The sequence below is a fragment of the Chinchilla lanigera genome, unplaced genomic scaffold (assembly GCF_000276665.1).
Source record: "Chinchilla lanigera isolate Chin_1 unplaced genomic scaffold, ChiLan1.0 scaffold00048, whole genome shotgun sequence".
NCBI lineage: Eukaryota > Metazoa > Chordata > Mammalia > Rodentia > Chinchillidae > Chinchilla > Chinchilla lanigera.
This window is the reverse complement of record NW_004955449.1, coordinates 16864225-16872643: the sequence shown is the minus strand read 5'-3', so window position 1 is coordinate 16872643 and position 8419 is coordinate 16864225.

The following is an 8419-nucleotide window of genomic DNA, read 5'->3' as shown; positions in this document are numbered from 1 at the left end:
CAGGATGTATACAAAGTAAGCACCCTGGCTTCCTGCTGAGTCACTTAGCCAAACCTCTAGACTCCCCAAGTTGACACAATGTATCAACCATAACACACCACCACTTGTCAACTTGGCAACCAGACACATTTCTTTAAACCAGTTCCCAGGTACAAAGACATTATGTTCCATTAGAACCATAACACCGGGCTTCCTGGAAAACCTCCGACTTCCTTTGCCACCTGCATCCTGTACCAATTGAGTTTTCTCCCTGCCTTCCCGACTCCTGTGCTCCCTCCCTCTCTTTCTTCCTTTCTTAATTTTTGAGAAAATTTCTTAATTTTTGTTGTCAATTTAAAAATTGTATTAATTTTAGGCTGGGTGTGGTGGCCCAGGTCTTTAATCCAAGTCCTAGAGGCTGAGGCATGAGGATCTTGAGTTTGAGGACACAGTTTCAGGCCAGCTGGACTACACAGTGAGAGCCTATTTCAAAATAACAAAACAAAAAGACTGAATTAACTTCAAACCCAGATGCAGTCCTGTGAATAAAGGAAATGCGGATTTGAATTCATTACCTTTCTCCTGATACCTACGCAGTGTTTATTCCAGTGATTCTGATGTTTGCCACTTGTCACCACCATCTATTGGCAGAAATGGCTTTTGAGCTGGGCATGGTGATACATGCCTGTCACTGCAGCACTTAGGCAGCTGAGGCAGGAGGATCACAAGTTTGAGGCTAGTCTGGGCTACATAGTGAATTCATGGCCATCGTGGATTATGTCCTGAAAACCCATCTAAAAAAAAAGAAAGCATTTGTCTTCCCTTCGAATGGCTCTCTTCTTCCAAGTTGTCTTATCTTTTCATATATATTACAGATTCATATATTTACTTATATATTTTATAAGTAACATATACATTGTTCAAAACTCAGAAGGTGTAAGAGAGTATGCACTGGAATGCGCAGCTTAGTCTTTCTCCACCTAAATTCCTAATTTGTCTTTTTTAGAGGAAACCATTGTGATCAGTTTCTTGTGTTTCCTTCCATAGATTTTTCTGTGTAGATAACTAATATTCCCTTTTATGGTTAAATGAAAATCGTAAATCATAACCCTTATTGTATTGACAGTCTTTTATTTTCCAGAAAAGTAAATCCTGAAAATTTTTCTATGTACCCATTGAGGTACCCCTTTCTTTTGAAAGACTCTGTGTTCATTTTTAATGCTTTCTTTGGACTAGGAATTAAAACCTTATTTTTTCCATATCACAAGCACAAGTAGTGCCCTAAGGCCAATTTTTCTGAGGACAAAATTGGCATAGAAATCAGGACTTCAGCAGTAATTGTAAGATGCATGAGGACAGTGAGAAAGCCCATCGTGTAGGGGGAGCATAATTACCTGAGCTGGGTTCTAAATACAGAACATTTACGCTATTTCAATTCTTTTGCTAGTAGGGCTAATGCTGCCGTGAATTCCTTGAATGAATGCCATTTTGTTCATGTATGATAACATCCACAGGATAAACTCCTGTAAATGGAATTGCTGAATGAAAGGGTGAGTGCACTTTAAATTTTGATATATAGTACAGAATTACTCCCCAGAGAGCTCTGTCTCTTTTTTAATATTGCTTTCATTATATTAACCTTTTGCCCCCAAACCTCACTACATCCTAATTCCAACCATACTTCCTAAACTTTTCCTGATTTGGAGGGAGTTCATGGATATGTGGCCTGTGGAGTCACACAGGGCTTTATTTTTGTTCAGTTCTCTCTGTTACCATATTGTAATTTTTAATATTTGAGCAGATGATACTGCATTTTCAGCTTGCCCCACGTCCTGCACATAATGTGGCCAGTCTCAGCCCGATTCTAGAGACTCCCCAAGCTCCGGGGTCGCTTTGCCTGCTGCAGCCATGCATTCCTGCTGCTGTCTGTCACAGACTGAGCCCAGCACGCTCACTCCTCATGGCAATGCCTTTGTTCAGGTTGCTTTCTCCCTCTGGAACCTTTTCCCTTTTCTTTCTAGCCTTGCGCTTGCCAGGCAGGCGCTTTTGCCGCTGAGCTAAATCCCCAGCCCTTTGCTCAACTATTGAAGTTGTCTTTTATTTTCCTTTTTCTGTCTGGCTCCAGAACTCAACATCTTCTGTCCTTTCTCCTTCCATTGGGACAGAAGATAAACCACAACAAGTCCTACGGTCCAGTGACCTCATCGAGCCATGAACTCCTCAGTGGGTTAATCCACGTAATGCAGCCAGCTTGCATGACCCAACCATTCAACACAAAGAGGCGTTAGAGGACATTTTGAATCCTAACCATAACAACTTTATACTGCCTTAAAATCTGATGAGTTTGAAGTTATAGACAAAATAAACAGGTTTGAGTAAATTGAAAACAATGTAATGCTAAAAGAGTTGTTAGGTGAAAGAATAGATTTGGATGGAGGAAATATTTTCTCATTAAGTGTAATGAAAGTTACCAAATTCACTCCAGCAGAGGCGGTGCACACCTGTAACCCCAGCACTCAGGAGGCTGAATCAGGAAGATCATCATAAGTTTGAGGCTAGCTTGGGCTTCGTGATGAATTCAAGGTAAACCTGAACTACCTAGCAAGGCCCTACCTCAAAAAAAAAAAAAAAGTTTTCAAATTTTAAAAAGTGAGGTATCAGTATATACCTACAAAACTGGCCAACATTATAAAGCTGAACAAGGCTGAGTACAGGCAGGAACATGGAGACATGCGACCTTGGTATATTGACAGTAAACATGTATAGCCATCCGGGAGTGCAGCTAACACCAGTTGGAAAAATAAAGTGTACATGTAAATGATGACCTAGCATTTCTGTTGGGGGTTTACTGCAAATAAATTCTTAGGTAGATTAATAACAGAACTTGTGCAAGGATGTTCATTGTAGTGTTACTTGTAGAAGCAACCCAAGTGTCCTCTGGAAGAGTGAAAGGTTGAGTCATGATGTGTGCTATTCACGTGTCCATAGCACATTACATGTACCCCAGAGCCCCAGGAGAGCTCTCGTAAACATGGCACCAAGGAATAATATAAGCTACAAAATGAGCGGTGACAATATAATTGGCATAAGTTTAGAATTATCCACACAATGAGTTTAAAACTGAACAAATATGTAAGCAAAAAAACAGTAAATTTGGCTTAATGAAAATAATGTATCATGAATAGAGGAGTGTAATTAACTCAACTACATGCAGATGGATTCCTCAAACATAAAAAAAGATGAAAAGTAAAAAGTTTATATATATGTGTGTGTGTGTGTGTGTGTGTGTGTGTGTGTGTGTATGCAAACAGCACAGAATTACAAAATTAAAAGTAAAATTCTCTCCCCATTCTAGCAGTCTAGTATTCTGCTCTTTCTACACCTAGGTCCCAAAGTTATCTACAACTGATAATATCTTCTTTTATCTTTTTTTTTTTGTGGTACTAGGTGTTGAACATTTTTGTCATTGTTTTTAGATTCTCAGTATTAGGAAGAACTGACGATATTTGCCTTTTTGATTCTGGCTTATGTCACCCAACAAGGTGATCTCCTGATCCACCTGCTTTTCTGCAAGTGATGGAGCTGTGTTATTCTTCATGGCTGAAAAATACTCCATTGTGTATATATCCTGCATTTTCTTACTTTTTTTTCATAAAAGAAATTTTATTTAAAAATTTTTTATAGACATATGTGCTTGAAACCCTGCATTTTCCTTATTCATTCATCTGTTGGTAGGCACCTAGCCCTTGTAAAAATTTTAAGATATGGTCTCACTAAGGTGCCCAGACTGACCTCAAATTCAGGGTCTTCCTGCTCAGCCCCTAAGCAACTTGAGTTACACGTGTGTCCACCACACCTGGCTTCTACATTCCCCCTTTCTAAATGCCTGCAATATTTTTAGTCCCTGTCAAAATTTAGCTGATGACTGTTTGCTGTTTGTGTTTTTCTAACTGTGGTTCATATCTCCTTCATACAGTGTCTCTGTAGTCAGAGGGGCTGTTACAATCTAGTTGTTTGTTGGCTTGATTGTTTTTCCATAGTTTCTGAAACAATATCAACATAGTCTGTATTTATATCTGGGCAGTATGGCAATGGAATATGCAAGGTAACCCTATCAATAATCATGAGCATTTAAGCTATGATCAAAATACATAGTGAATGTTTAAATTTTAAATTTTACCACACTAAAAGGCACATTGTTATTAATCCCCTTCAAAATATTCCCTTTTGCTTTGAACACACCTATTGTTCTTGCCACTTTCTAAAGCAGTTCTGGAACTCCTTGGAGTGTGCTTATGAACTGTGATAAAAAGTAGTGGTCCTGCTGCCATCCAACAGAAAGTCTTGTAAAAACATTACAGCACGTCCTGACCCCCCTTATTCACTAGATCTGGCATCATGGACTTCTGACTCTTCCTCAGAATAATACAATCCCGAAAGCTGAGTGTTTGAATCAATTCAAGACATTGAGGCAGCCACAAGAGTGAAAATAAGACACCCACGAAAGAGGCCTTCCAGAACTGCTTCAGAAATTGGCAAGAATGATGGGCTAAAAAAAAGAAAAAATGATGGGATAACAGTGTGTGTCAAATGAAAGGGAGTATTTGAGGAGAATTAATGGCATGTGTCTTTTTAAAACTGAAACATTCTCCATATTTTTAATCGTACCTCATATATTAGTAATCAGTTTCTTTGGAAGAAAACTACTGGAAGCTAGGGAAGGGACATGAAAGAGACTCTACAGCTCAGAGAAGGAACCATTCCTCTAAGACCTTGATCTTGCCTGTGTGTGGTGGCACATGCCTGTAATCCCAGCACTCAGGAGGCAGAGGCGGGAGGATAGCTCTGAGTTCAAGGCCAGCCTGGGGTACATAGTGAGATCTTGTCAAAAACCTTGATCTTGAGCCTGTGGCCTCTCCAACTATTATTTAGGCTACATGATTAGCAAACTAATTTATCAGATTGTCAGGTAGAAAAAACTCCAGCAGTTAGGACAGAATAGTCTCACATTTTTGATATGGAAGACTCCAGTTTTAAAATTAATAATAGTAATTTCATTGTTAATATTAGCTCTTGACTAGATTAGTCCTCACAAATTAAGCAATACAAAACTAGGCCCAACAGTATTCTGACACAGAAAAAGTCAAGGAAGTATTCAACATTAATAATTAGGAAAGACAGCCAGGCATGGTGGTGCACACCTGTAATCTCAGTACTCAGGAGGCTGAGGCAGGAGGATCACCTCGAGTTTGAGGCCAGCCTGGACTACAGAGTGAGACCCTGTCTCAAAAAACAAAACAAAACCAAAAATAATGATAATAATAATATTAGGAGAGAGGACTGAATCTTATAAATTGTTTTCTGGTGAAATACCCTGGTTAGTAAGACCAGATTTAATTTAAAGAAGCTTAGTAACATGATGTAAATTGTTTCCTAACATACTGTTTCCTTAAATGAGGCACAGTACATCTTTTTTAGGGAGGCTCCTGGGTGATAAAATAATTTTGACAATGATTTTTTAAAAACTAAGCCGGGAATAGTGGTGCATGCCTGTAATCCCAGCACTCTGGAGGCTGAGGTGGGAGGATTGTTGCGAGTTTGAGACCGGTCTGCCCTACAAAGTGAGCTCAAGGCCAGCCTGAACTGTGTAGAAAGACTCTGTCTAAAAAAATTAAATAAACAAATAAACAAAACAAACAAGCGAACAAACAAAACTAGCTTTTCTGGGCCAGGGATGTAGCCCAGCGGCACAGCGCCTGCCTGACAGACACGAGGCCCTGAGGTCAATTACTGGTACCTAAATAAATAAATAAATAAGTATAAAACTAGCTTTCCTGATCCCCCATACTACAAGGAAATACATTAAATTTCAAAATTAAAAATCCTTTGCTTTGGATAACTTTCTACAATTATTCCTAATACAAATGTTTTTGGGTCCATCTTAATGGTACTATGAGGGGCTAAAAGCACTAAGTGTACTCTACAGGATTGAAGGGTAGCAGACCAGAATAACACAAAAGAAGGAGAATGTGAAACTTTCCATAGGGAATTAAGCATTTTTATTTCCACTGTCAATCTTGTAAATGTCATTGCCAAATTGTTTTGCCACATCTTTGTTTATTAATTTTCTGAGGCATGTGAATTTTCTTATTTGTGTTTCACTGTAATGTATCTATGTCTAAAGTTTCAGTTGGGCATGCATGAGCGTATACACATAAACATGTACAATTCCCAGCCAAAAGAAACGTGAAAGAGAAACCTGTAGGGGATGTGCAGCAATGACTCAGATCTAATTTAGAGATCCCTCAGTATACATTCCTTTTTTTTTTTTTTTTTTTTTTTTTTTTGGTACTGGGACTTAAATTCAAGACCTTGCACTTGCCAGGCAGGCATTGTGCTGCTGAGCTATAGCCCTGCACCCCTCCTCCTTTTTTTGAAACAGAGTCTCACTATGTAGCCCAGGTTGGCCTCAAACTCATACAATGCCTTTTCTTTGCAGTGCTGGGGGTCAGACCTAGGGCTCTGTGTATACAAGGCAAATCTCTACCACTAAGCTACATATCTAGATCTGAGTACACATTTTTATATAGCTTTGTATTTTGAGCCAATCCAAAATACATTTTTTTAATGGAGGAAAACTTTATTTTCCCTCACAATATCAGAAGTTATAATGATCGCTCAGCCCTGTTGCTTTGGCATTGTGGTGATGTGGAATGGCCCAACAGGAGCTCATGATTGATCACAGCTGGTTACCCATGATAATTCAAAATATGAAAAACCATAAATGTTATTAAAATTATGAAGAAAGCAAATCCTAAAACTTGGAGTGCAAACAGGAATCCAAGAGCCCAATGGTATATTAAAATACAATCCAAGGTAACAAAAGAATTACCATTTCAACATCGCACAATACTCTGACTACTTAGTGTATTCTAAGAAGTAAATGCCAAAAAGGTAAGCTTTTACATAGTAGATTTGTCATTAATAGTAGTATTAGTGTATTGATTCTAAAATTATTTTATGTCTACTGTAGGATAGAGCAAATGAAATTGATTGGTTGATTGATCGTCTTTTTGAGACAGGGTTTCACTATGCAGTTCAAGCTGGCCTTGAACTAACTCTGTAGCCCAAAGCTGGCCTCAGATTCCCAAGTGCTGGGATTATAGTTGTGCACCACCATATCTGGAGCAAATGAATTTTATATCTTCTGTGATTTACAGAACTGCTTATACTTTGGAAAAGAAGATAAAAATTTTTGATTGATTAGGGGTTGAGGATGTGTTCAGTTGGCAGAGTATGTGCTTTGCTCTGAGTTCAACCCCCAGCACCAGAAAAAAAAAAAAAAAGAAAAAAAATTGGGGGAATATCAGGAAGAATTCCATATTACTGAATTTGAATAGAAAGCTATCACTACAAAACCATGATCAAGAATGTTATTCCTTAGCTGGGTATGGTGGAGCATGCCTGTAATTCCAGCACTCAGGAGGCTGAGGCAAGAGGATTGCTGCGAATTTGAGACCAGCCTGGGCTCCAAAGTGAGCTCAAGGCCAACCTGAACTGCATAGAGAGATGCTGTCTCAAATAAAGGAAAAGAAAAAAAAAGTTATCCCTTAGTTTTGTTAAATGAAATGGCACAGAATCTGCCATATCCTAGTAGCTAATGAGCATACCCCGTGGATTGATACTGTTTTCTAAAGACTTTTGTGTGTTTTATTTTGTGGGGAGGATTATGGCTTAGATCTAAAATACCCCCAAATATCTCATGTGTTGGATGAGGGGCTTTGGAAAGTGAGTGGATTCTGGGGGCGCTGTACTCACCAGTGGATTCATCCATTGATGAGTTCATAGGTGAATGTGCTGCTCCCCAGCAAGGCCTGGTAGAAGAGGGGAGGCATGGGGGCATGACCTGGAAGGGTGTACTCTGGTCCTCAGCGACTCCCCGCTTTGTCTCTCTCTGCTCCTGGCTGCCCTGATTGAAGCAGATTTCCTCCATTGTGCCTTTCCACCATGCCATCTGTGTCATGGAGCCAGCCAACCGTGAACAGACTGAACTCTCTGGAACAGTAAGTAAAAATACCTTTATGTTGCCAGTGTCAGGTATTTTGTCCCAGTGACTGGAGGGGGTAAATAATACCTTGTTGTGAAAAAGTATGTATAGTATGTAATCATACTTTTTCAAGGAAAATGACTTATCTAATAATAGGGGAAATACTAACTGTAAAAGAATAACAGGAGCTGGGCATGGTGGCGCATACTTGTAATCCCAGCACTTGGGAGGCTGAGGCAGGAGGATCCTTGTGGGTGAGTACACATTTGTACACACTTTGCCATTTACAAGCTGTGGGCTTTCAGCAGGTGTTTAATCTTTCAGCCTTATTTTTCCCCTCTATTAAGTAAGAATAATTGTTGAACCCTATTGGGTTGCTTTGAGAAATAAATG